Here is an 11053-nt window from a genome sequence, read left to right as displayed (position 1 = left end):
TGTCAAGAAGTTGTAGATTGGCTTATCTATTATGATGTTCTGATGGAAGACTTTGCCTATCTCACTAGTCAATTTTTAAATCATAACAAGCAAGGAAAGTCCCTTCAAGTCTAATTCAAAGTTGCATAATTAAAAAAGTGTCATTAGATTCCATTATAGTTAAATGACATTCTTGTTATTTTATGAAACTTTTAACTCATGCATATCATAATTTAACGTGTGAACTAAAAAAATATCAGATCGACCTCTTTCGCATGGACCCACTCAAACACCATAAAATTCAACCACGTCACAAGAAAAACAGGATCATAACAAAATAAAATTCCACTAAGGTTCATTATTTTGTATTTATAATAATGAATTAATAGGTGGATTAATTATATTCACCAAAAGAAATAGGTGGATTAATTATGATGGAGCAATCAATCAATAAATCACTAAAATTATCAAAGTTGCTTTTTTATCATCATCTCATATGTGGGGTTAACTGAAATTAATATATAAAAGTAGCATTTCACTAATGGGTGGTAGTAATCAACCACCAAACAATCTTTCTTTTCCGGTATGGGTTCATATTATATTACGTAACCTCATTAATTATTGAGTTAGGTCATCTTATGAACCTACACTTACCCCAAAAAAACAAAAAAACCTTATAAACCCATGCATGGGTTGGAGAAAGCATCTGTGTGTGTGTGGATTGAGGTAATCTCACATCAACTGTAGGTGTTTCGACTATCAAGTAGTATAAGAGCCACAAGAGGTCACCCCACTATGAACTAATTGGTTTTAAGATGGAAGCTTAATATTGTAGGATCTTTATCCCCTCAATTTGCCTGCCCCTCAATTTCCTTAATTCCATCTAATAGGAAGATGAAAATGACCACCCTACCCCCTGCCTGAACACACTATCCGGAGTAGGATCCACCTCACTCTATTAGAGGGAACTGAGAAAATTGACGGGCAGGTAAATTGACGTGATAATTTTCCGTCCTATATACGCTATCTATTTCAAGTGGGAACACATTCTATCCTCACTAGTTAAAGGCCCACAATAAAGAATTATTAGGCGACACATTATGTAGGACTGAGAAGCTCCATATGATTGTTCCATTTGCTTTTCTAGGGTTTCTGTTAGGTTTGTTTTATCTTTTAGGTTGCAACTTGCAAACACTTAAAAAGAAACTGAGAATATCAACTTTGCAATCAGTGAGCAATTCCATCAAGCGCAATCCATGGTGATAACAAAACAAAACTAGCTAGTCAAGTAGTCAACGCGGTTTGGAAACCTTTTATTGTGGGTGGGTAGTCATTCTCAAACAACAAAGTTCTCTTTTTCCTTTCTTAACAATAAGAAACCAACCCTAAAAAATAAAAAATTGATTTTGATCATAATTTTTCTTCACTGGATTCCTTTTTGGTTCACATGTTAATGACTTATTTGCAAAACCTTCCAACTTGCTTTGTTTTTGATAATCTTATCAACATGGCTCAATTATCAGTCATGTGATAGATGGGGAGTTAAATTTTGCGGTCAACCGGTAAATCTCATTGTCTTTTCTCTGAAATAAAATTTTAATCTAAACAAAATTTGTCAAGTGATAAAACTAAGAAAAATAGTGGTTAGGGCACCGTAGACATACATAGACATTGACACATAAGAATGCATGGCAATGGTTGGCATTGTCACATCATTCTATTTTGATAAATTTATCAATATAGGCCTTTAAAATGGGTTTTTCCTTGTTTGGTTTCATGAATGTTCATATCTAATAAATTACGGATGTTCCAGTCCAATAAGATTCTCCCTTTTTCTATTTTGTCTAAAGGGAAAAAGATCACCTCATGGGCAATAAAACTTAATTTGATATTATAAGGGTAAAAAGGTCCTAAAATTGTGGACTGTACAATGAAAATATCTCAAAAAACTTGACATATAGCTAATCTATAGGTTGGGTGCACATCTAATCCAATGGTTGGCTTGATTAGAGAAATCTATCCAGCTAGCATAGAAAGGATGGAACATCAAGATAAGTTTATCGGAAAAGATTGGACACTACTCCACCCGTGCCATGTATCGTAAGTTAGCACCCTGTATCACACTCCATTGGTGTCGCTCGCTAGCTTACCTCACATAGACTAAATTTATATAACTCATTCTCATGTACACCTTGTCAATATAATTTTTTGAAAAAAATAAAAAAAATCTGATTGAGATTATTGAGAAATGTATAGTTGAGAAGGGAAAACATGTACGGCCCTATAGGTCATACAATTGAGATGATTTATTAAAATTAAAAATTACACAGCATAGGAATCTACCAGGTTGTACAAAAGGCCAAAACGATGAAGCCGTCAAAAGTTTTTTTGGGTAGAAAAGTGCACTTTATTGACATCAACATGGAGAACTCATGGATGGACTAGAACACATGTCCACAATTCATGGATCAAAAATTGGCCAAATTATCGCACACGTTACCGACAGTGCTTTCCTTGTCAAGAAGTCAATAGAGCTGTTTTGCTCTCTTGGAATATAAGAAAAACTACATGATTCATACAAGTTTGACAAATAGATAATATCATCCAAGATCAGTTTTATAAGAATCGAAATTACAAGATAAGTGGATTCCAAATGTGTTTTACACCCACTACTTTTCATTTTGAAAAGATTTACTCAATCCCCAAAGTTAGTTAATACTCATGCCACGCAAGAATAAAATAAAAGTAAACTTCCAAAATTGCACAAAAAATTCTGTTTTAAACTTTTAAACCACAACGAGAAAAATAGGAGGGAAGGGACGCACAATTTTCTCTATCTGTTTTTATTTATTTATTTATTTTTTTTTTATTGTTTCTCTCACTTTTGTTTTTTATTTTTGACCGAATTTCCTTCCACCAACTTTGAATGAGATCCCATTCACTGTAGGATGGGAATAAGTATTGGGATGGTATTTTAGAACATACCAAAACCCTAGGATGGTGGGTGAACCATCGTCTTTTTTTTTTTTCTTTTTTTCTTTTTTTTTTGGAACAGGAGGTATCTGACCGACTAATCCTCCAAGGCTCTTGCGCGACCCCGCAACACCACGAGCCGAGAGATACTGAGCTCCCATGTTCACAAGAGAGTTTCCTCTCAGGCAGGTGGCCCCAAGGGGGGAGGTGTAGTCGAACTCATGTTTCTATTGTTTTCTACTTCTACTCCTACATCGGATTCATAGTTTTTAAAACAGTTAAATGAGGATGGAGGTAATTTTGAAAGTTTTCTTTTATTTTATTCTAACGTGGCATGAGAACTAACTAACTTTGGGGATTAGATTAAGTAAATCCTTTTAAAATAGAAAGTAATGGATGTAAAACAAATTTGAAACCTACTTATCTTATAATTTTCGTTCTTATTTAGTGAATCTAAGTAATTTTACCTTTAATAAACATTTACTTACATATGGGTTTGGTTTTATACATAATCGTGTGTGTGAACACAACCATCCTACATCTAGTAAGGAGTTAGAAAAGCTATTGCACAGTTAATGAACTGGGGAGGAGACGAATCCTAAAACAAAGAACCCTGAGAAGGAGCCCCAATAGAAGCCAGAGAGTCCGCTACAGCGTTAGCCTCCCTGAATGAGTGAGAGAACCAAACAACCTCAATAAAGGAACTTTGTTCCCTCAGTAATAAATTCTGGTTATCAAACAAAAAAAATTGTCTATCTTAAGCCTGAAGTGATAGGTTCACAAGTCACAAGTGTGAGAATATTTTTTTCTCTCTTTTTTATATCTAAATTACATAGAATCTATTCCAATCATGTAAAGTAAGTCAAAATGCTTTTAAAAACAGTTTTTTGCTGTTTTCGAATTGATCACAACTATATGGAAAAAATTCCCCAAAAAATAGGAAACATTTTAAATGTGTTTGCCATTTTTATAACGAAAAATGACACTTTTAAAAAACTTAATTTTTAAATTAAAAAAAAATAATATAATATTATATAAACTTGTAATTGGTTGAATGCCTATTTACCGAAGCATGTTAGGCAATTACTTATTGAGGACAAAATTAGCTTAAGTGTTTGAGGTTTCAAGTAATTGTAATGAGATTGAGACAGTGGAGTGCTCATTGAATTTGGGTTCAGGGCAAGGTCGCAAGTCAATTTTGTACTTTTTTCATATCTTATCATTAATAAAATTCTAGAGTGCGTGTGGGTCAAGTGAGTCCTTCATTTGTTTCAAAAAACCGTTGTGGGGTCTGGTGTTTTCTTTCAATAACCGAAGTGGGAAGAAGGCCAAATTAGTTCTATCAAGTTCTCGTCTTCCTTTGACGGCCGAAGTTACCAGGAATATGCCCAAGTGATTTTTTGTGTTTGGTTGTCTTTTTGTAGTTGGTGCAGCTTTCTCACTATTGAGCTTCTCTTCTCTTGGTGGCGTAGAAAATCAAAGGTGTTTCTAATTTCCAATTTATGGAGAAGTCTTCTTGTTTTTACCTGTCATCAGATTTGGATGGAGCACTACAGGCAGAGGTTTGAAAATTTGTGAAAATCTCCATCTCAAGTGGTAAAGTTGCGTTTCAATAAGGTCATCGATTGCTACCGCATTGATGGTGTTAAGGTCAAATCAGTTAGTGATCTGATCTTAGCTAGGAAACTACGGGGTCACCAGCAAAAACAATCTTAGAGGTGTGGTGGGGTCAACCACTCCTAGGGTGGTGGAAATTAAACATCGACGGGTCATCTTTGGGAAATCAATGTTCCTCGGGTGCGGGAGGAATTTTTCGGAACCATTGTGGCACTGTTTCTCGATGCTTTGCATCTTTTCAGGGTGTGGGAACCAATTTCATGACGGAGATGGCAGCATTTTTGTGGGAATTAAGGAAGCTCGTGATCTAAACATTAATAATTGGATTGATAGCGATTCGACGGCTGTGGTTGCCTCTATTCTATCTCGCAAGATTCCCTGGTGTTTTCTGTAGACGTGGTGGTCAATCACTTCTTTCCTTGATTCTATTCAATGGCGTATCACCCATTGTTACCGGAAAGCAAATGTTGTTGCTGATGCTTTAGCAAACCAGGCAGCGAAATCAAAACTCTCAAGTTTATGGCATACCACTCCTAATTTCATTGCCCAAACTGGCTATTGGGAAGTGCAGGGCCGTTCCTACTACAGATTTTCACAATTGTATCTTTTGGTTTTTGGGGATTTGAGGATTTCTCTTTGTGAGGAAATGTCGTTGTGTTCTTAGTTTTTCCAAGATTTGCCTTTTGTTGATGGCCATGTTGAAGGTGAAAGGTCAGATCCCTGTGTTTTTTGTATTGTAGTTCTCTAGTCTTTTTGTATCTTCATTTATTTTTCTTAATATATACTTTGCTGACCTTTAGCAAAAAAAAAAAAGAAAAGAAAAGAAAAGAAAAAGCTAGTGACTGTTTGTATAAGGGGTTAGTAGGGGTGTGGTCCTTTGATCAGTCCTCTCAGTCGATTAGGTTCTCTCGGGTTAGTCCAGATGTCTGGCTTTGTCCTTGTATTCTCTTCAAATTTCTCTTCCAGCTTAATTCGACTATAGAGAAAGACTGTTGTTTTTGTTGTGGATCTCTCTCTATGTATTTTTTTTCTATTCTATTTTTATTTTTGTGGTGGGGGGATGGGGAAAATATCATCCCCCTCCCCTCTAAGTATCCATAATATCAAACCCCTCCCCCAAGTTTTGAATAATGATAATGCCCTCCCCTACTATTGAAAATAGGGGAGGGCATTATCATTATTCAAAACTTGGGGAAGGGATTTGATATTATGCATACTTAGAGGGGAGGGGGATGATATTTCCCCTTAGAGATATAAAGAAAACTAGAGATCATTAAATACAAAAATGAGGTGGACATCCCAGCTGGGGCCACCTTTGATTTATATTACAATTATCCAATTAATAAATGAAATAAACAATAAACAACAAAAAAGAGCAAATTTCATGCAGCTCCCCTCGTGTTTGAACCATTCATAGAACACCCCCCGTTGTTTGAACAATTACATCCGTACCCATAAAAGACTGACGGTGTTAGTGAAGTGTTACAAAGTGTGCATGCTTATTGTTTGATGAATTACACAGTGACATGAGTGAATTGATGAGTATGCTATAAACCATTTTTTTTATTGTTTTTGAGTTGCTCTGTTGTCTGAGGAGTTAAAGACATAGGCATCTAATGAGACCTCAGTGTGAGGCAATCTGTAAATCCTAGTGAGGGTATTCCAATGAGGAGTTAGTGAGTTTAGCCCAATGAGGGCTGCACAGTGAGGGCACTCTGTGGATGTAGACACTCTGTCGAACCACGTAAAATTACTAGTACTATGGATATCCCTCTTGCATAGAAATGCTTGTGTTCAGAATGGTTGAGTACATTCGGTAAACTCCTTTCCCTATTGTGTTTTGTTGTTGAGAAGAGGAGTGGATGCACTCTTGATTGTGTTTGAAACTGTTGCCAACGGAAAGTAATTGTATGAATAATTCATAAGAAAAGTTCTTGATAGCACCGACTCACCCTTCCCCTCTCAGTGCTCATTCTTTTTCTTTTTCTTCTTCTTCCTCCTACAACCTCACCCGCCCCCAACCCTCTGCACCCTTTCCCTCTCTTCGAACAATCTCTCTCATTCTATCTTGATGGTTCTAATGCTTGCTTATGAGTTGTAGTTGAGTTGTTCATGCATTGGATGATTCGATGAATCAAGCTTTGAGATTTTTTAGTTTGGATTATTGCTTGCTTAGAAAAACTAACAACCGCTTCCAAGTTACTAATCTACAACCCATAAAATGGATGAAACCAGTTTTACTAGTGAGAACCGTTTTGCTAATCAATCAATTTCGGATGTCAATCAATCAATTTCGGATGCTAATGAATCATTCTGTTTGATTTCTCATTTTGATGAACCGTTTTGCTAATCAATGAATTTCGGATACTAATTTACGTTAACATGGGAAGATTCATTTGAAATGTCTATTTTTTAAGAATCAAACTCTTGGGGATCCCTGTTTTCACGAATTTGAGTTGCATTTCATCAGATTGGAGATATTAGAGCAGCAGCAGAATATTGTTGTCTTATAATAGAGCAGCAACAGAGTCGTATGAGATTTTTAAACGGACAACAATAACATGTTATTTCAAGCAGCTCGCATTTTGTTGGAATTTTAAATTATTTTAAAATTATAGATTCAAAATATTATTTTATTTTATAAAAAGTATGTTAGAGGGTTGAGTCTTTTCCTAATAGACACCTAAATAGCCAAAGGGTGTGCCTATTGGAAGTCTTGTTTGAATGGCTAACAAACATGACTTGTAGGAAAAGACACATGTATAGGGCATAACTTTTGGAGACATCTCTTAGATATCTCTTCTTCTCCTATATAAAGAGGGGAGATCTTGCCATTTCTCTAACATGGTTTTGAAACAGTTTTTCTCTCTATCATAGTGAGTAATGTCAATGAACTAGTGAGTTTTACCTTCGGATACTCCGTATTGTAATCACACTTGGGGTGCTGCCATTTGTGATTGAAGTTGTTTTATCTTGGAGGTGAGAACGTAAGGTCAACTCGGTTAGCAGATATTCGGGCCATTCAAATACTTTAAGGAAAATACATTAGTACGACTCAACTCAAAGTACAGGTTTGATGATTCAAGTGATACAATAGTATGATATTGGTGCTTTCAATCCCTTCTCCGGTTTCTACGAGGATATTTTGGTGACAATATAATTTGTCATACAAAACAGATAATTCTTATACTTATGTCCATTTTGTTATTTTTCTAACACATTTTGCTGGATTGGAGATATTAGAGCAGCAGAAGAGCCGTTGGTGTTGATCATGGTCAAATTTGCATCTCAAAGATCGTCGGAGTGGAGGTGGAGAGTGGAGCTCCACTCTCGCAGATTGCCGGAGAGGACAGTGGAGGTTTGCAGAATGCTAAAGAAGAAAGAGGTGAAAAAGATGGAGGAAGATGAGGTTGGAACAATGATTGAGGAGATGGATTTGGGTTTTGTAACATTAATGAAGGGTAAGATGCCCATTTATGAATGTGTAACTTCAAATAACGGTTTCAATTTAATGGACAAGGCTTACTTGTAAGCCCCACAACAGTCCAGGGGAAGTCCATGTAAATGTTCAAATAACGGGGAGGGAGGTGTTCTATAAATGGTTCAAACACGAGGGGAAGTGCATGTAAATTACTCATAAAAAAAACGAAGAAAAATATTCTCCTCTTAAACTTAGGGAGGGCTCCTTACACAACAAACCAACATTTTAGTTAGCTAATAACTATCATATAATATAGGATAATGCATGAAAAAAATTTAAGATAATAGCAAGCACATTCATGAAGTTATGCATGGAATTTAAATGTATTTATTTATTGGTTATTTTGAATAAAAAGTGCACCTTGAACTTGCAAAACTATGGAATATATATCCTACTATGTTCACAAACTAATTATGATTAAAAAAATAAATAAAGAACATATATGAAGTACAATTAAGTATGAAAAAAGGGGTCTAATTAAGGGGTGGCATGGATGATGTATATATTACAACATGGAACATGAGATCATGGTATTTTATTAATTTGTCATGGAATGATGCATGTGTTCACTAAGAACATATATATATATATATATATATAAATATACAAATCCCATCATTTGTATAGAAAAGTCATTCTAGCTAATCTATAGGTAGGGTGCACATCTAATCCAATGGTTGGCTTGATTAGAGAAATCTACCCAGCTAGCATAGAAAGGATGGAACATCAAGATAAGTTTATGGGAAAAGATTGGACACTACTCCAACCGTGCCCTGTATCGTAAGTTAGCACTCTGTATCACATCCCATTGGTGTTGCCCGTTAGCTTACCTCACATAGACGATGTGTCTATCTCTCTCCCTATATTTATATAAGTCATTCTCATGTACACCTTGTCATTATAATTTTTTGAAAAAATTTTGAAAAAATAAAAAAATCTGATTGAGATTGTTGAAAAATGGATAGCTGAAAAGGAAAAACATGTACGGCCCAGTAGGTCATACGATTGAGATGGTTTATTAAAATAAAAAATTACACAACACAGGAATTTACCAGTTATACAAAAGGCCAAAATGATCAAGTCATCAAAAAAAAATTTGGGTAGAAAAGTGCACTTTATTGACATCAATGTGGAGAACCCATGGATGGACTAGAACACATGTCCACAATTCATGGATCGAAAATTGGTCAAATTGTCGCACACGTTATCGACAGTGCCTTCCTTGTCAGGGAGTCAATAGAGCTGTTTTGCTCCTTTGGAATATAAGAAATACTACATGATTCACACTGGTTTGACAAATAGATAATATCATCCAAGATCGGCTTTATAAGAATCGAAATTACAAGATAAGTGGATTCCAAATTTGTTTTACACCCACTACTTTCCATTTTGAAAAAATTTACTCAGACCCAAAGTTAGTTAATACTCATCCCATGCAAGAATAAAATAAAAGTAAACTTTCAAAATTGCACCAAAATTCTGTTTTAAACTTTTAAACTTTTAAACCACGATGGGAAAAATAGGAGGGAAGGGATGCACAATTTTCTCTACCTGTTTTTGTTTTTGTTTTTGTTTTTTTTTTTTATTGTTTCTCTCACTTTTGTTTTTTTTTTTTTTTTTTTTTTTTCTGACCGAGTTTCCTTCCACCAATTGTGAATGAGATCCCATTCACTGTATGGTGGGAATAAGTAATTGGGAGGGTATTTTAGTCTTTTAGAACATACCAAAACCCTAGGAGGGGTTGGTGAACCTTAGGATGGTGGCTGAACCATCGTCTTTTTTTTTAATTGTTTTTCTTTTTCTTTTTTTTGGAACAAGAGGTATCTGACCGACTAAATCCTCCAGGACTCTTGCCCGACCCCTCAACACCATGAGCCGGGTGATACTGGGACCCCATGTTTACCAGGGAGTTTCCTCTCAAGCAGGTGGCCCCAAAGGGAGAGGCGTAGTCGAACTCATGTTTCTATTGTTTTCTATTCCAACAATTAAGATGTACTTCTTTTTGGATTCAATGCTATAGCTTTGTTCTTATTTTTTTAGGGGATAATAACAGCTTTGATTTCTACTTCTACTCCTACATCGGATTCATAGTTTTTAAGACAGTTAAATGAGGATGGGGCAATTTTGAAAGTTTTATTTTATTTTATTCTAAAGTGGCATGAGAACTAATTAAGTTTGGGGATTAGATTAAGTAAATCCTATTAAAATAGAAAATAATGAATGTAAAACAAATTTAAAACCTACTTATCTTCTAATTTTCGTTCTTATCTAATGAATTTAAATAATTTTATCTTTAACAAACACTTACTTACATATGGGTTTGGTTTCATACATAATCGTGTGTGTGAACACAACCGCCCTACATCCCGTAAGGAGTTAGAAAAGCTATTGCACAGTTGTTCCTTTTTTTATGTCTATATGAAGCCTGATGTGATAGGTTCACAAGTCACAAGTGTGACAATATTATTTTTTTCTCTTTTTATATCTAAATTACATTGAATCTATTCCAATCATGCAAATTACACCTCGTTCACTGGAACCATGGTTAGTAAAAACCGTTTTTTGCAACTCCAAGCGGTTAGCGCAGCTGGTTTGGAGGGGACATGAGACTCCGCCTCAGGAAGCAAGGTCTCGTGATCAAACCTTCGCCGCTACATAATTTCTTGGAGCCACCCGCTTGAGATTCGTGGTACGGGGGTCATGTACGGGAGGATTTAGTAGTCGGATACCCCTCCTGTCTCCAAACAAACAAAAAAAACCGTTTGTTGCTGTTTTCGAATTGATCTCAATTATGTGAAAAAAATTCCCCAAAAAATAGGAAACATTTTAAATGTGTTTGCCATTTTTATAACGAAAAATGACACTTTTAAAAAACTTAATTTTTAAATTAAAAAAAATAATATAATATTATATAAACTTGTAATTGGTTGAAATGTTGAATGCCTATTTACCGAAGCATGTTAGGCAATTACTTATTGAGGACAAAATTAGCTTAAGTGTTTG

This window comes from Telopea speciosissima, chromosome 8 (assembly GCF_018873765.1).
Source record: "Telopea speciosissima isolate NSW1024214 ecotype Mountain lineage chromosome 8, Tspe_v1, whole genome shotgun sequence".
In the NCBI taxonomy this organism is placed as follows: domain Eukaryota; kingdom Viridiplantae; phylum Streptophyta; class Magnoliopsida; order Proteales; family Proteaceae; genus Telopea; species Telopea speciosissima.
This window is presented reverse-complemented; position numbering follows the sequence as displayed.